Below are 19,045 nucleotides of genomic sequence, written 5' to 3'. Positions count from 1 at the left end.
AGCATGACTCTGACAATTCATGCCAGGTGAATGTTTTGACTACAGTCCCTTGGACTCCATGTTTATGAATGCAGGCATAATACATTTTCTGAAGTGAAAGAATTTATTTCTGTTTTGTGTTGTGTGTGTGCATGCTCAGTCGCATCCGACTCTTATGACCCCATGGACTGTAGCCTGCCAGGCTCCTCTGGAGTTTTTCAGGTAAGAATACTGGAATGGGTTGCCATTTCCCGCTCCAGGGGATCTTCCCAATCCAGGGATCGAACATCCATCTCTTATGTCTCCTGCACTGGCAGGAAAATTCTTTACCACTGTACCACCTCAGGAAGTATTTAATACATCTATCAAATTGCATCCATTTTAGCTTCTGCATTGTAAATTTTCTTTTGTGACCATTGTTTTTATCAAGTCTAATTACCCTTAACAAATATTTGCAGATCTAAATTTGATCAAGGCAGTTTGGTCTTTTAAAAAAATCTCTAACAAATTGTACGATGTGACATTTTAACCATCATCAGTTCTATTTTGAGGTTATTCTTTCTAATAAAATTCATTAAGACTAGGAAAAGAATATTCCTTGATGAAAATTTGTTGTCAAGGCTTCTGGAGTTGATCTATTTTCTTTTTGGATGTACCAGGCAAAACCTGGACCCAAGAAAGCCTCATGGTAGTCCAGTTACAAAGGGATAAAAGAAATTTCAGCATGATACTTAATATTTCCTGTTATCAATGAAATTCTAAGGCACTAATTAAAGAGTTCTTTTAACTCTCCATGCCCCTGCCTTACAATCAATGAATGATTTAAGCCCTGGCGAGAATCTGGCTTATTAATTTAAAAGATAGCTTTCATCTTTGTACATTCTTCTTTCCCTCAGAAAATAACAATATAGTTATTTAAATCTCCCTTGAAACCAATGACAATATTAATCATGTTTTTTAAATGCCTTGGTTAGTGAAGTTCTTTCAGTAGCATGTTATTACCCCAGCCATTGAATTAACCTGGGTTAATTATAAAAGCAAGCTCTGACCATGGTACATATAATAAGCAGACTTACTTTTAACAAGTGCCCTAGTGGTTTTGAGTCCAAAAGCCTATAAACCAGGCTTTGTAAACACAGGCATATTATTAGTAGAGGCTCTTGAGTCAGAAGATCCTGGGTTCAAATCTTGCCTCTGACATTGATCAGCCACAGAACTTTTAAAAAGTGAACTTTAACTTCTCACAGCTGCAGTTTTCTCCTTTGTGAGATGGGCATCTTACAAATAATAATAATAATGGCTATCTCATAAGTTTGTAAGATGGTGCTTTGCACCATAATAATAATGGCTGCCTCATAAGTTTACAAGGTCATGCTTAGCACATAGGAAAGGTTTAATAAATATTAACTTCTGTTATGATGGATTTATTCTTAAATCCTGTGGGAGGCATCAGGAATGTTCCTAAGGGTGTGGTGCACCATCACCCTCTGGCATTCATCATCCTTCTTACAAAGAGCCTTTGTTTGAGCACAGCCCCTCCCATTTATCACTCCCTCCTTTGTGTTGTCTTTCTCAAATTCTTTTCCTCTTCAAAGCTGTCCTTGATGTTCTTTCTTACTTGATTTCATCAATATAAAAATACTCAGACATGGGCACTCATGATACTACTCTCTGTACTTATGAATATTTTAGAACTTTTCCCTAAGAAAAAATGTTTTAAAAATCATTATTCATTTGGGCTGCTCCACACACACCTTCCCTAAGGATGGTTCTGACTAATATCACATGAACTGTACACCTGGGCAATAAATTTCAGGCACCATCTCTGGAACTCCTACCACATATGAATCACTGGAGAGCTGCTACCACAGCAACATGTACAGGTGTAAGGCTTAGTCATGGCCCTAGCATGGTCCTCTATGAAAAGCATCAACCATCCCAGTACATACAATGCTAATTTGTTAGAGCTGGGGGAGTTGGTTTTTCCAGGCAGACTGTGATCTCACTGCTGGGATAATCCAGTTGTCAAAGCCCTGTCTGGGAACCTGGGGCTCTGGAGCCAAATTTCTAACTCCTATCAAGATACCCCACAGACAAAACTAGATTATAGGAATAAGGTAAAAGAATGGAGATAGATGATAATGATAATAATATTCATTATTAGTAGTGGGAAAGAAATTTAAAGCACTGCTTGAATTTCCACAGCTCAGTATCAACATTTTGTAAAAAGGTACAAGATCACTGCCTCCACTTTCTTATGTGTGTTTCAGAAATAATAGAACCTATCTCATAGGTGTCACAAGAAATAAATAAGGTTATAGTTTTAAAGTGCATCCCCTAATTCCCACAGTGCAACCCTATCAAAACGTCAATGGCATTTTTTGCACAACTGGAAAAACTCTATCATAAAATGTGTATGGAATCTCAAGCAACCCAAATATCCAAAGTAATCTTGGAAAAGAACAAGAGTGGAGATCTCACACTTCCTGATTTCAGACCATATCACAAAATTACAGTAATCAAAGCAGTGTGGTGGTAACATAAAGACACACAGGTGTTAGCTCATAAATCAGAGTTTCCACCATATAGGAGGCATTTAATAAATGTGCTATCATCATCTTCATCATCATGAATCCTGATTATAATTACCCATTTTTCTCCCAGCCTCCTCCTCCATATTCTGAATATTGATGTCAGTCATTTAATTCAGATTCCTTCCTTTACTTCTTTATAGACAGAGTTTGGCAAGTTTTGACTAAGTATAAGGAGAAATGTGACTTAGGTAGGGATTAAATGAGGAAGAACAGGTTCCACAAGGAGTCAACCTGACAGAATCTTTTCAACCTTCCAGGGTTTTGATGGAGGTGAAATAGGAGTGAAAAAGCTGACTTAAAACTCAACATTCAAAAAACTAAGATAATTGTATCCAGTCCCACCCCTTCATGGCAAATGGATGAGGAAAAAATGGAAGCAGTGACAAACTTTATTTTCTTGGGCTCCAGATTCACTGCAGATGATGACTGTAGCTGTGAAATTAAAAGTGGCTTGCTCCTTGGAGGGAAAGCTGTGACAAACCTAAAGAATGCATTAAAAAGCAGAGACATCACTTTGCCAACAAAAGTCTGTATAGTCAAAACTATAGTTTTTCCAGTAGTCATGTATGGATGTGAAAGTTGAACTATAAAGAAGGCTGAGCACCAAAGAACTGATGCTTTCAAACTGTGGTGCTGGAGAAGATGCTCGAGAGTCTTTTGAACTACAAGGAGATCAAACCAGTCAATCCTAAAGGAAATCAACCCTGAATATTCATTGGAAGCTCTGATGCTGAAGCTGAAGCTCCAATACTTTGGCCAACTGATCCAAAGACTTGGCTTATTGGAAAAGACCTGGATGCTGGGAAAGACTGAGGGCAAGAGGAGAAAAGGGGGCGTCAGAGGATAAGATGGTTGGATGACATTATCAACACAATGGACAGGAGTTTGAGCAAACTCTGGGAGATAGTGAAAGATGGGAAGCCTGGAGTGCTGCCGTCCATGGGGTCACAAAGAGTCAGACAGTCAGTCAGTCAGTAGGTTCAGTAACTCAGTTGTATCCGACTCTTTGTGAGTTAGACAACTATTAGAGCTTCAGCTTCAGCATCAGTCCTTCCAATAAATATTCAGGACTGATTTCCTTTAGGATTGACTGGTTGGATCTCCTTGCAGTCCAAGGGATTCTCAAGAGTCTTCTCCAACACCACAGTTTAAAAATATCAATTCTTCAGCACTCAGCTTTCTTTATGGTCCAACTCTCACATCTATACCTGACTACTGGAAAAACCAAAGCTTTGACTAGACAGACCTTTGTCAGCAAAGTAAGGTGTCTGTTTTTTAATACAAATAAGCAACTGAACAACAATAAAAGGGTTTTGAGTAGAAATGAAGGAAATTTCTTTGTCCCACCACTGGCAGTTACTGGATGTTGGTCAGCAAGTCTAAAGGCAAAGCCATAGCTCACACAAAGCCAATTATGGAACCTTGGGCCCTATTAATAACTTACACAGAATCTTCAGTGTATGTATGGCCAAATGGTATTTGTATTCTTGAATGCCACACTGCTGGGTACATTCTCAATATCTGACAGCACAGAGTCTAAAACAAACAGTCTAAAGGAGAATTTCATTGTGTAGGTAATTTCAGAGCATCCTTGAGGTCAAGAAATAAAATGTTGGCCAGATAGCTCAGAGGTCAAGATCTGGGCATGTGTTTTTTACTGCCTCCAGCTACAACTACTCCTGGTGTTCAGAAAGGCTTAACAAGAGTCAGGACAATTTCTGAGTGTCTATAGCAGCTGCCAGAATTGTGGGTTGACAGTCTCTTAGAGCAACTTGTTTTTTATTTTTTTAACTGCAAGATAGTTGGTTTACAATATTGTGTCAGTTTCAGGTGTACCGCACAGGGAGCAACACTATTTGGTATCCTGGGTGGAAGCTGTTTGCTTTTTTCTTCCCTGAAATAATAGCTTCAATTTAAATATCATCAATGGTAATGCTCAAATTTGAGTTTCATTTTATGTTGCAAAATTTGTTAGTCCCAGCTTACTCTACTCGTGCCATTGTAAATCTACTACTGATGACTTTTATTTAAAGGTCTTTGTGTGGGAGATGGCCTTTCTTCAACCTTATTTTTTTACCAGGAGATAATTATAAATTCATCAACCTATACACAGGTATAACTCTTACAAACACAGTCAAGGAAGGAATGTCAGGCGTTCTTCTCCATGACATGCTGTCCATGCCATCACAGGTGGAATCTATCAGAGTTTCCCTTCTCTTGTGTCTCAAGCACCACCAAGGCAGCTGGTGACTGCTCTCACACTCACGCACTACAGGAGAGAGCTGTCACCTCACTGGGTACCGGGATCCTTGGTACATGCAGCTGTATACTGGGGACCCCAGGGCAACCTGAGCTTTCCAAGGAATTTACATAATAAAGGGAGAGTTTTCTGTTTTCCCAGGAATTGGGTCATAATGAAAATCAGGACACTAGTGTACCCCCCTCACACCTTCCATGGAATCATGGGTTGATAAGCATTTAAGCACCAGCTGCTGGCATGCACACGTCGGGACTTCAGTGCACACGAATTCAGGATGTCTTCAGTTCAGTTCAGTTCAGTCGCTCAGTCATGTCTGACTCTTTGCGAACCCATGAACCGCAGCACGCCAGGCCTCCCTGTCCTTCACCAACTCTAGGAGTTCACTCAAACTCACGTCCATCGAGTCGGTGATGCCATCCAGCCATCTCATCCTCTGTTGTCTCCTTCTCCTCCTGCCCCCAATCCCTCCCAGCACCAAAGTCTTTTCCAATGAGTCAACTCTTCACATGAGGTGGCCAAAGTACTGGAGTTTCAGCTTTAGCATCATTCCTTCCAAAGAACACCCAGGACTGATCTCCTTTAGAATGGACTGGTTGGATCTCCTTGCAGTCCAAGGGACTCTCAAAAGTCTTCTCCAACACCACAGTTCAAAAGCATCAATTCTTCGGCGCTCAGCCTTCTTCACAGTCCAACTCTCACATCCATACATGACCACAGGAAAAACCATAGCCTTGACTAGATGGACCTTTGCTGGCAAAGAAATGTCTCTGCTTTTTAATATGCTATCTAGGTTGATCATAACTTTCCTTCCAAGAAGTAAGCATCTTTTAACTTCATGGCTGCAGTCACCATCTGCAGTGATTTTGGAGCCCCCTCCTCCCAAAATAAAAGTCTGACACTGTTTCCACTATTTCCCCATCTATTTCCCATGAAGTGATAGGACCAGATGGCATGATCTTAGTTTTTGAACGTTGAGCTTTAAGCCAACTTTTTCACTCTCCTCTTTCACTTTCATCAAGAGGTTTTTTAGTTCCTCTTCACTTTCTGCCATATGGGTGGTATCATCTGCATATCTGAGGTTATTGATATTTCTCCTGGCAATCTTGATTCCAGCTTGTGCTTCTTCCAGCCCAGCATTTCTCATAATGTACTCTGTATATAAGTTAAATAAGCAGGGTGACAATATACAGCCTTGACTCCTTTTCCTATGTGGAACCAGTCTGTTGTTCCATGTTCAGTTCTAACTGTTGCTTCCTGACCTGCATACAGGTTTCTCAAGAGGCAGGTCAGGTGGTCTGGTATTCCCATCTCTTTCAGAATTTTCCACAGTTTGTTGTGATCCACACGGTCAAAGGCTTTGGCATAGTCAATAAAGCAGGAATAGATGTTTTTCTGGAACTCTCTTGCTTTTTCCATGATCCAGCGGATGTTGGCCATTTGATCTCTGGTTCCTCTGCCTTTCCTAAAACCAGCTTGAACATCTGGAAGTTCACAGTTCACATATTGCTGAAGCCTGGCTTGGAGAATTTTGAGCATTACTTCACTAGCGTGTGAGATGAGTTCAAAGTTCAACTATGCAGTAGTTTGAGCATTCTTTGGCATTGCCTTTCTTTGGGATTGGAATGAAAACTGACCTCTTTCAGTCCTGGATGTCTTAGAGAACATGAAACATTAGGGATGGGTCTGTGCTACAGTCTCAATTGGAGATTAGTAACCTGGGGTCCCTGGACTTTCTCCAATGGCTCTCTGAATATGAATGGGAAAAATGATATGTTTATTGCTATTAACCTTAAAGTCATAAAGTCAAATTTAGTACTTCCTTCCACTGTGAATATAGGCAACAAATCACAGTAGAATTAGCAGCGCTTTTGAGAATAGAAACCACAGGTACATTCATATCACATCCAGCTGTCACAGACATCTCAAAATACCATTTACATTCATTACTAATTCAATAGTTACTTTACCCACCTTTGGATCTTGTTGTTGAATGCATTAATAAAAATGCACATATATTACCGTATCTTAACTTTCATTAGTATTGTTATGACTATATTTAACATATGTGGTTTCCTCTGTATTTAGTTTTATTTGCAGTGTCTCTCCAGGTGTCCAGAAAACTCTGGAAGAAAACTGGCCCCTGGAAGAAATGATCAGTAGCCCAAGGATTTCTGGTCACAGCGCTGTGCAGAGATCTTCCAATGTTCCTCAGGAGGCCATCCTGTCTCCATCTGTCATAACCAGGGCTGTTCCCAGTACATCAGTGAGCATCAGGAAAATATTAAATGCTCCTTAACTGGTTAGTGAATAGGCACTGGTCTGAGCTCTCTGAGTGCCCTTCCACCTCTCCAGACACCCTGGCTGCAGGAATCTCTAGTAGGCACTAAAGTGGAACCGCCTTTGAACCAGCTAAGTCTTCTGCTGCCTGAGGTCGTCCTGAATTCCCCCCGCCCCCCGCCATCCACCTCCCACCATTGCTGCCAGAGCTATCAGACCCCAACCCTCCTGGGAGAGGGACTGTCATCCTGCAGGGAAACGTGCCCAGTACCCACCTGACCACCCCAAGGCTGCAGTGTCCTGCTTGCCTTGCCTTTCACATGGCCTCTTTGGACCCATGGTGTTGAAGTATTTTGACTATCCTCCTAGTCACAGTCACACTCCCCTGCCCCTACATCTCTGCCACTTTCACAAGGGAGATATCATGAATTTGTACTTGCTGACATGTTGTGTGAAGGGCTCCAAGGTCCCACTTCTCTATATTTTTCTAAAAGTGCTACCACTGTATGAACCTAATGAAATTCACAAGAATGACAGTGTTGCACTGGAAAAGACCCTGATGCTTGGAAAGATTGAAGGCAAAGAGAGGAGGCAGCAGAGGATGAGACGGTTAGATAGCATCACTGAATCAATGGAAATGAATTTGAGCAAATTCCAGGAGATAGTGAAGGACAGGGGAGCCTCCTTTGCTGCAGTCCATGAGGTTGCAAAGAGTCAGACAATAACAATGTTGCATTGAAGGGGAGGCAGCTTGTAGGAGAGGCAGCTCACAGGTGCTCTGCCTCTATCCTGTCAGCTGTCATTCACTGAACTAAACCCTGAACTGGGTCTCAAGCCCTGTGTGGTCCTTGGAGGACCGAGGCCACAGCCTTCTCCTTGGCTCTGAGCACACATCTACAGCTGACCTTCACTAAGATCTAGACTCGGATTTCTGAGTGAAAATGGCTAAATAGCAGCTCTCCATCACCACCTATGGGGCTTCCCAAGTGGCGCAGTGGTTAAGGATTCGTCTGCCAATGCAGGAGAGGCAAGAGACGTGGGTTTGATCCCTGGTTGGGAAGATCCCTGAAGTAGGAAATAGTAACCCACTCCAGTATTCTTGCCTGGAGAATTCCATGGACAGAGGAGCCTGGCGGACTACGGTCCATGGTGTTGCAAAGAGCCAGACACAGTTGAGCACAAGCACCTGACCACCACCTATATGACACCTCACACCAAAATAAGGGCCTTTTCCTAACTCACAGCTCTCACATAGGTAGGTAGGTAGCTTTATTATTGCTTTAAAGTAAGGAAATTAACACAAAACTTTGGAAATTTCTCTACTGATCCAAGAATGTCCCACTCAAACATTTTGTTCGCAGGCTGGTATATTATTTCAGACCCTAAATGGTGAACAATGCCTTTTGGATGTGCAGATCTCTATGGTGTGCTGCTGAGCTGTTGCTAAGGCAGCCTGGCTTGGGTGTCAGCTGGGAGTGGCTTTCTGGCTGCTCCAGTGGGCTGGGCACTCAAAGTCAAAATAGCTGAGTGGATTTTCTCTCTGTCATTTCTAAGCTGCATGCCCCTGGGGAACTACTTAGGTTTCCAAGCCTCAGCCATGTATCTAACCCAAAGTTGGTGTGAGGTTTAGAGGAATGTAAAAGGCCCAGCCCATGGCTAGCATATAATAAAGACTCAGTCATTTGTTATTTTTGTTATCTTGATGCTCTTAGACTGAACTAAAGGGTTGCATGCAACCAACAGTGTGTTTGGAAGGGCAGAGGGAGGGCTCAACTTTGTTATTATATCATTGTTGCCTGAAATTTTTTATTATAGAGGCATTCTTGGGGTTAATAACTTTTTAAAAATGCAAATAGCTGCAGGGTTTACTTCATTAAGCAATTAGCTGTCACTGTTACTGAAAGGATGTGTGTGATTGGGACAAAAATATAACCTGTGATTGTCCAGCGCTTCCCCTCCTCTGGGGACTGGCAGTGAATGAGGTGAAATATGCTTTCAAAGAGAGAGAGGATGAGGGGGAGGGGTGGGTCCATAGTCCTGGATCCCCAGAGGCTCCTGCCAGGTAGGCCTGAAGTCTGGGGCCCACTTTCCACTGTGCAGCCTGAGGAGGAAGAAAGTGCTTTGGGGAAGCACTAAAAAGAGAAACCTTGAGGCAGTTAAAGTTTAGAAGAAAGTTGGTGGGAGAAGGGGGACGGGGACTGTGACGTACCACTGCTGTGGTCGACATAATTCTTATTTCAGGTCAGGTACTCCAGAAGCAGGACCAAGATGGAGTGTGCGCTATGAAGACTAACCAGTCGGTGCGTCTGGGAAAAGCGTAAAAAGGTCTTTCATTTGACGATTATTTTGCACCCTAGAGATTGGGACCCCATCCCGTCAGATTAATGCCAGTGACCATACTTCAGCTGTGCCCTCAGCCGACTGTTTCAAGGCTCTCTCGGGTGGGCAGCTTCTGAGAGATGTGGAATGTGCTGCAGCCCGTGGAGCCCATGGTTCTGGTCCCACTCTTGCTCTTCTGCTGGGTCATGGTCCCACAGTCTGATGTAATGTTGTATGGAATCTCATACCAGTGGACCAAACACTATGTAAGCCCTTAAGGTAGTGGTCGTGGCTGAGGCCTACAGATAGAGAAGGTAAATCTGTATCCAAAATACGTGTATATTCTTGAAGTGCTGGTTTTTATAGGTTTGAGGGGGCCCAGTATAGTCAATTCGTTGCAAGTTGTCCACTTGGTCTCTTCAAAGAATGGTGTCATACTGGGGGCTGGCTCATTGCTGGTCTCTGTTCAACAGTGGTAATTATTAGCCTTAGGCCTTTCTCTTTCCATTCAAAAGGGGTGACTAGTACAAAGATCTATCTTGTTAAGTGAGAGTCCATATTTCTGGCCCAGGAATCACCTCTATCTTTGCCACTGTGGCCAGAAGTGCTGCTCACATCACAGCCTGAACCTGCTCTAGAGCCCTTTTCCGTTTTGCAGTCCTCAAAATCCAGCAGCCAATCACCTCACTCGGTACATGGGCCATGAAACTATCACTAGCTGTAGAAAACAACATCTTCAGAATCCAAACAGGCCTACCAGGCATTGTCCATCCTTCTTCATGGTAGATGGTAAAAGATGTATAATTTGTATTTCCCCTAGAAGGGGATTTCAGCATACCCCTGACCACTGAGCTGTAAATGTAGCAGGCCCGTATATATTCTGAGTTTTATCTCCCATCTCCTGGAACCTCTGTGAAGGTATTACCAAGGCCTCTAGCCTGTTGGTCACCTCTTGCTTGTCTGGCCTAATCAACATAATGCCCATAATGTGATTGGTAAATGTCATGTTCTGAGTGAGGAATACCAGGATAGTACAGAGATCTCCTATAATATATCTATGTAATATACACGAAGGAGGGCAGAGGTTTACATAGGCTCGATGGTAAAACTAAAAATGTATATTGTCCATTTGATGTGAATGTGAACTGTTTTTGACCGCCCCCCCCCCTTTTTTTTAACAACAACAAAAAACATCCCTAACTTTATTTAGCCTGGTATTTCCCAAACCTAGTGGCTCATGGAAACTTTTGCATACTTTGTGGGATAGTCCACAGGACACCAGTTTGGAAAGTGCTATGGGGTAAGGCTCTGAAAGTGGAGGAAGGCATCTCCAGGAGAAGCTATGTGGCAGGATTGAGCCACAGCAAGATTCCAGTGGCAAGAGAGGAGGAAAGGAGGCAGCTGAAATGCCAGGGCTAAGGGCCCCAGAGCATAAGGGAAAGGCAAACGGGAGAGGGCAAGGGCAGGGCGGATAGAGAAGGGCAAGGAGCTGTTTGGATGCAGAGAGGAGAGAGGAGGCAGAGGCAGTTCTGAGCATTCACATCTGGGGAGGGAGGAAAGGAGAGAGCAGAAAGGGGGTGAGGAGCGGAGGACATCCCTCACCCTGCACATTAATTTGTGAATGAGGAGGGGTCTAAAACCTATGACTTCCCCAAGTGGGAGCTGATCACCTTTCTTGGCTGTAATAGAAAAGTCATTCACCATGTCAAGATCACAGGACATATTCCTGAGGCCATGTTACTTTCTCGAGCGAAGATAGTGGCTATAATTTAGGCTCCTATGTGGTTGTGCTTGTTGCGGTCTAGCGGGAGTCAGCAAGCCTGAGCCTGAGAGTCACATCTGCCTGTTTTGTATATTAAATTTATTTTATTTAAATATATATATTATTGTGTTTTTTTGGAACCCAGCCACATTTACAAATTGTCTATAGTTGCTTTCCTGCTACAAGAGTAGAATTGAATAATTGAAACAGGAACTCTATGACCGGCAAAATCTAAATATTTATTATCCTTACCTTTATGGAGAAAGTGCACTGACCCCTGGTCTACAGTGATCTTCCAGGGTCCATCTGGTTTCTTCAGTGCCTAGATTAGCAAATTGGATGGAAATATTTTGGGAACCACCACTCCTGCATCTTTTTTATCTTTAAGAGTGACATTAATCTCTACTTTTTCTCCCAGGAGGCAGAATCACTGTCTTGAAGGGAGGAGGGCTTCAAGAGCCTTCCACATGGCCTTTCCCATGACAGCTCTTAACCCTGCAGACCAAGGACTTGATGTGGGAGTTACACCAATTGCCAAGTATGTCAGTCTAATTGTACATTTGGTGAGAGGGGAACAGAGCACAGGGTAGGTTCATGGTAGACCACCAAGCCAGGACTTGGCTAGGATTTCTTCTATTATCTAGGCTTCATATCATTTCTCTGAACCAGGGGCCTGTGGTGATGCTTCAAGTCTCTGGGTATCAGCATCTCTGCAGATCTTGTTCCAGCAGTCCTTGAAATGTCCAGGAATTCCCTTTTGCAGTTATCTGAGCAAATGCCACATGATACCTTGAAGGGGGAAAGGTTTCTGCATTGTCTTGAGATGGGGAGTTGGAGGGATGATAGCTACTAATAGTGTAGGTGAACAGCTTCCCTAAGTCTGCAGACTCAACAAGTTCAGAGGAGTCTGAAACTCAAAATCTCAGGGACCTTGATTGGATATTGAAGCCTCCTGAATTTGGCCCTTGGCTTTCTCCACCTTCCTAGAGGAGATGAGAGCGTCTTCATATACACTTAAAGAAGACCTCTGGCTTCCATTCCTAGCTTTCAGTTGCCTCTTACTCAGTCCTTCAATGTTCATTATCTTTCTGTAGCGCATCACTGGCTCCTAGCAATCACACCAATACTCTTATCCATGCACCTGCTCTTTTCTCCATACATTTCAAATGCCTGATAAATCATTCTAGCTGGTACCTTCCCTTCTACCAGTGCATACTCCCAATTCACCACAGGTGAAACTTTTAACAGGTAGGCTACCACCTTACCCCAGAGCTGTGTTCCTCCTACCAGTAATTGGTGTCCTCACCACCTGCCCAAGGTAACTGATAACTGCTCCAGAACCCCATCTTATTGCCTACTTTGTTGGACTACTTCTGGTGCAAACTCACATAGCTTGGGTTCTCTGGAACCAGATGCTGAGATGGGTGTAAGATGTTTATTAGGAATCAACACCTGTGAAGGGAGGATGAAGGAAACAGTATTGGGCGGAGGTTGAAGCTGAACTATAATGCAGGCTCAACAGAGCTTTGGCCAATTTGGCAAGGAACTGTGGAGCGAGTGTTCTCTGCCAGACTATAATGAATGTGCCTTTAAATCTCCAATTTGCTCAGTCAGAGAACGTGGGCTGCCTTGGAAAGGGAGAGAAATCAGGAGAAGCAGCTCCTTGCAGCTGACTGCACCACATGTTCCTCCTTCGACTCCCAGCTGGGAAGAAAGTCCTTCCTTCCTTCAGAGGGGTTTGGACCATGTGTCTGTGTGTCTACCGCAACTCTTTTCTTGGTGTTGAGAAATCAAGGAAAGAACTTTAGTTATTGTAAAATGATGTTTGGGGTTGTTAATCTGCACTTCTTGAGTGTGGCACCCCTCAGAGACTTCAAGGATAAAGCATAATGGCTGAGGAATTACGAAGGAATCAGTGCTCTAGAGTTTGGGCAACAGCAGTTTATAGGAATGAAAAGAGACATTGCCTGGGAAAGGCACTGGGTTCTTGACAGAAGACCCAATTAAGAAGGAGAGGGAATAAAAAGGAATAGGAGGTCCAGGAGTCAGAATCTGCCTACCTTACAAGATTGTCTTGTGTTAAAAAAAAAAAAAAAACACAAGATAAAAACAAGGGTGAATGAGGGTGAGGAGCAATGGGAACCCTCATATATTGCTGATGGGATGTAAGATGGTACAGTTGCTTTGGGAAAGAGTGTGCATTTCTTCAAAAGGTTAAACATAGAAATAATGAATGACCCAAAAATTCCCCTCTGTGCCAAACCCAAGGGAAATGAAAATGTTATGTCCACACAAAAAATTGCACATGACTGTTTATAGCAGCATTGTTAATAATAGTCAAAAAATGGAAACAACCCAGATGTCAATCATTTGATGAATGGATAAACAGAATGTGATATGCATTAGAACATTTTTCAGTGATCAAAAGGAGTTAAGTACGGATACATGCTACAGTGTAGATGAACCTTGAAGACATCATGGAAAGTGAAAGAAGCCAGTCACAAAAGACCACATATTCCATGATTGTGTTTATATGAAATGTCCAGAACAGGAAATCTATAGAAACAGAGAAGAGATAAGTGGTTTCCAGGAGACAAGGGAAAGAGAAATAAGAGGCTGCTATCAGGTACAAGGTTTCTTTTGGGGTGATGAAAATATTCTAAAATTCATTTTGGCAGTTGCACAGTTCTGAGAAAATACTAAAAACCATTGAGTTGTGTGCTTTAAATGGGTAAATCATATGGTATGTGAATTATTTGTCAATAAAGCTTTAAAATAAGGAAAGATTTCAGTCAAAAAAAGATAGCTTTGCATTGACCGACCAGAGCTGTCTCTGAAAGGTGTTGCCGGTTGTGAGAATGTGGTATATTTTATATCAGTTTTTAGGTTTGGATTTCTAAGATGATTCTTCCAACATTTGACATTTTTTGAAGGTAAGCATCAGGAATTTGAGCAAATGGTTGCAGAGGTTATTTACTGTAGCCAAGGGTTATACATCCCCCTAACACCAGAGACATGTGAGATAATCCATTCCCCTACCCACCCACCCATCCATTTATTCACCCATCCACCCATCCATTTATTCACCCACCTACCCATCCATCTGCCCACCAATCTGTCCATTCATCCATCCAGCCACCCATTCATCCATTCAGGTACTAGTACCTACTGTGTGTTAGACCATGTGTAATTATCGGAAACACAGTGAAGAACTCTGTAGTCACCAACTTTATCCTTGAGCTTGGAGTATAGTGGTAAGGAAAGCAGATAAACAGATCATTGCAACACAGTCTGCTTCACATGCTGTAAGAGGTGAACACAGGAGTTATGAATAAAAATAGGTCCAGCTTGATAAATCAGCCCTCTCAGTGCTCACCTTATACAGTCATCTTTCTATATGGACGAACTCCTTTAATTTTCCCTTTTCCTCTTACTCCTTAATAACCATTTCCCCTTACTTTAAGATATATCCTGTTAGTGAGTAATCAGAGTTTCACATTTTAACCATATATATTAATAAAGTACTCTTGGGATGTTATAATTTTGTATCAAATCTTTGCTGATATATTATAAATAGATGACTGTACTGTCAAGATCACAGTCACATGGATGTTCCAGAAATATTGTAGTAAGAAGTCCAAGTTTATTGAAATAATTGGATTAATTGCCTTCCCTTCTGTGGCTTGGGGTTTTTCTCCCCCTAACAGCTCTCTTTAGAGAAAGTTTTATCGCCTAGCTCTCTGCATCTGTCTCTATCTGTCTTAGATGGTTGGTATGGGTTTTCCTACATGCTTCTGGTGGTTCTGTGAAATTGTTTGGCCATTACATCCTCAGCTTTGTTGTGGTTTGAGATACTTTGAAAGAGGAGTGGTTCATTGCTGACTGCATTTTGTTGACCACATCCTCACTTGTGTCAATTTACTTCAGAGTTCCTTTTTTACCATCTTACCCGTCTTAAGATTTTAAGTATTACGGACACTTTTCCATAATTTATTTTGATGTATATAGTCTCCCAATTAAAAAAAATTACTTATCATTTATTTATTTTTGGCTGCACTGGGTTTTCGTTGCTGCATGCGGGCTTGCTCTACTCATGGTGAGCAGGTTTCTCACTGCTGCAACACCTCTTGTTGCAGAGCATGGGCTCTCGGGCCCTCAGGCTTGGTAGCTGTGGTACACGGGCTTAGTTGCCCCAACGCATGTGGAATCTTGCCCAACTAGGGATCAAACCCTGGGTCCCCTGCATTGGCAGGTGAATTCTTAACCACTAGACCACCAGGGAAGTCCTTTAGTTTCCCAACTTAGAAGAAACCAGTGGTATTCATACTTCAGGAAGATCTGGGCAAATTCTGAGATTTTGAGTCCTTTGAAGTAGGGCACTGAAGGAGGTGTGCTATTTCTAGTTTTCTTTGTAATATCTCAGCATTGAAAATTCAAAGATGAAAAGAATTTTAAAAATACTATATAGATATAAACGGGGCTTCCCCAGTGGCTCAGCAGTGAAGAATCCACCTGCAATGCAAGAACCACAGGAGACATGGGTTTGATCCCTGGGTCACAGAGACTCCCTTGGAGGAGGGCATGGAAACCCACTCCAGTACTCTTGCCTGGAGAATCCCCATGGACAGAGGAGCCTGGCAGGCTACAGTCCATAGGGTCACAAAGAGTCGGGCATGACTGGAGTGACTTAGCACGCATATAAATATAAAGATCACTTTGAGAGATGATTAAAAGGGCAACTGAGTGCTATTAAGTTATCAGTCCGTCAGTTCAGTCGCTCAGTCACGTCCGACTCTTTGTGATCCCACGGACTGCAGCACACCAGGCTTCCCTGTCCATCACCAACTCCCGGAGTCTACTCAAACTCATGTCCATTGAGTCGGTGATCCCATGCAACCATCTCATCCTCTGTCATCCACTTCTCCTCTTACCCTCTGTCTTTCCCAGCAACAGGGTCTTTTCCAAATGAGTCGGTTCTTTGCATCAGGTGGCCAAAGTATTGGAGTTTCAGCTTTAACATCAGTCCTTCCATTGAATATTCAGGACTGATTTCCTTTAGGATGGACTGGTTGGATCTCCTTGCAGTCCAAGAGACTCTGAAGAGTCTTCTCCAACACCACAGTTCAAAAGCATCAATTCTTTGGCACTCAGCTTCCTTTATAGTCCAACACATGACTACTGGAAAAACCATTGCTTTGACTAGATGGACCTTTGTTGGTAATGTCTCTGCTTTTTAGTATGCTATCTAGGTTGGTCATAGCTTTTCTTCTAAGGAGCAAGCATCTTCTAATTTCATGGCTGCAGTCACCATCTGCAGTAATTTTGGAGCCCCCCAAAATAAAGTTTCTCACTGTTTCCATTGTTTCCCCATCTATTTGGTGTAAAGTGATGGGACCAGATCCCATGATCTTAGTTTTTTGAATGTTGAGCTTTAAGCCAACTACTCTCCTCTTTCACTTTTATCAAGAGGCTCTTTAGTTCTTCTTTGCTTTCTGCCATAAAGGTGGTATCATCTGAGTATCTGAGGCTATTGATATTTCTCCCTGCAATCTTGATTCCAGCTTGTGCTTCATCCAGCCTGGCACTTCACATGATGTACTCTGCATTAATAGGATAAATGTAAATATTTTATAATAATTTTTGCACTAAGGATGCTGTTATAATGCTTGAATATGATATCTAAATTTCATTTTGTTTCCAATCTAAGTATTGCTTTAAAAATTATTGCTTTAAAAATTCCAGTGTTAAAAAAAAAAAATCCCAGTGTTTCAGCCTCAGCAGGGCAGTTTCCTCAAACTGAAACTAATTAAGGAAAAAACTTTAATTACTCAATAATGATTTACTAATTTAACATACTGTCTATAGAACTCAAAATATGCAAAAATCTTGATTAAAACTACATTAGTGGTTTTATTAAAATGAGGGCCAAAAAAAAAGTGTGAAGTAAATACAAAACACATTGTGTATTATGTACATCGTTATTGTATGACTCTTCCAAACATCACCAAACCATCAATGGACCACCCTTATTTATCTTTTTTTGTCATTAAGAAACTTATTTTTCAATGTAGGAGGAGAGAACATATTTTATTTAACAGTTTGTTAGTTTGATTTATGGCTTCTATACAGTGTATGGCCCTACCCTGAACAAGCCTGATCTCTCTGTGTAACTTCTACATGTTTAGACTTAAGAGTCTGTGGGCCTCCATTTCTGCTCTTGGCCCAGATTCCACAAATGCTTGAGGGAAACCTACCCCACCCACTATTTCTCAGTTAAAAAAAAAAAACAACACAATGTTCATGACTTTAATTTTTTTTTTTTTTTTTAGAAAAGGTCAAGGACTTCCCTGGCAGTCCAGTGGTTAAAATTTCACACTTCCAATGCAGGGGTCTTGCTGTGGAACACAGCCAAAAAAAATTTTTTTAATGGAAAAATGAGAAAAGGGCAAACGTTGAAAAAATTACCTATCCCATCCACCTCATTCCTACCTTTGCCTGCAAACCCTTTCCTGCATAACCATGTTTTTTAATTTCTTGTATTTTGTACATAAAATCATATGTAAATATGGCTTCTTATCTGCTTCCCAAGTGTTAGCATGCTATGTACATCATTCTTTTCTTACTTAATATTGAATACATTTTGGAAATCTTTCCATATTAGCATATAGGCACGTTTCTCAGTCTCTGTAAACAGCTGCATAGCATCCATTAGTTGAATGTACTGCATATTATTATTTAGTCCTATGGGAATGGCAACCCACTCCAGTACTCTTGCCTGGAGAATCCCATGGAGGGAGCAGCCTGGTAGGCTATAGTCCATGGGGTCGCAGAGTCGGACACGACTGAGCGACTTCACTTCACTTTTAACAAGCACATTTGGTTTATCTCATAACTGTTACTATGCTAAACAAAACTACATTGAATAAACTTCTACACTTACCATTTTTGCTTGTTTGTCTGCAAGTAAGTCTGTGGGAAAAGAATGACCAGAAATGGGATCGCAGCGTTGAGAGGAACGGCAGTGTTTCTATATAGTGACCTTAGAGGTCAGTGGATTCTTCATTGTTCAAGAGTGTCCTTCTTCCTGTAGCATGGTCGCCATTGCTGTTCTTTCTGTACTAAAAGCCAGCAACACACTCTCATCTCAGAGGTTAGCTGGTGTGTGCCCTCTCACCTTTCTGACTTTCTCTGAGCAGCTGTCTACCAAATGTGTCCATGGACTATTTGTAGGGAATTGAGTTATGATATATCCTTTTAATAAAATATCATTTGTCCTATTAAACCTTCCTGTATGCTAGGCCCTGTTCTGAGTACTTTAAATTTAATAGGCCTTTGATCTTCATAACACTCCTATGAGATAGATGGTGTTGTTACATTTCACAGATGTAACCCAAACTATAATTACAGTAGTTGATTGAACAGTGCATGAAATATGTAACATCATGATCTCATACTTAGATATTACTGATTGTAATCCAGTATAGTGAGCTCTTTAAAATTATCCATTATTACTATTTATTTGGGGAGAAGGAAATGGCAACACACTCCCGTACTCTTGCCTGGAAAATTCCATGGATGGAGGAACCTGGTAGGCTACAGTCTGTGGGGTCGCAAAGAGTTGGACACGACTGAGCGACTTCACTTTCTTTCTTTCTGTAGTTCCTTTTGGAGAAGGAAATGGCAACCCACTCTAGTGTTCTTGCCTGTAGACTCCCATGGACAGAGGGGCCTGCTGGGGCTGTGGGGTTGCAGAGAGTCGGACACAACTAAGTATCTAACACACGCTACTTATTTGGGCCAGAAGAAAGAAACCTCTGAGCTTTTTGGCTCTATGCCTAAACATGTTAGTGTGGA

The sequence above is a fragment of the Ovis canadensis genome, chromosome 4, assembly GCF_042477335.2.
Source record: "Ovis canadensis isolate MfBH-ARS-UI-01 breed Bighorn chromosome 4, ARS-UI_OviCan_v2, whole genome shotgun sequence".
Taxonomy (NCBI): Eukaryota; Metazoa; Chordata; class Mammalia; order Artiodactyla; family Bovidae; genus Ovis; species Ovis canadensis.
Note: the sequence above shows the minus strand (reverse complement) of the source record.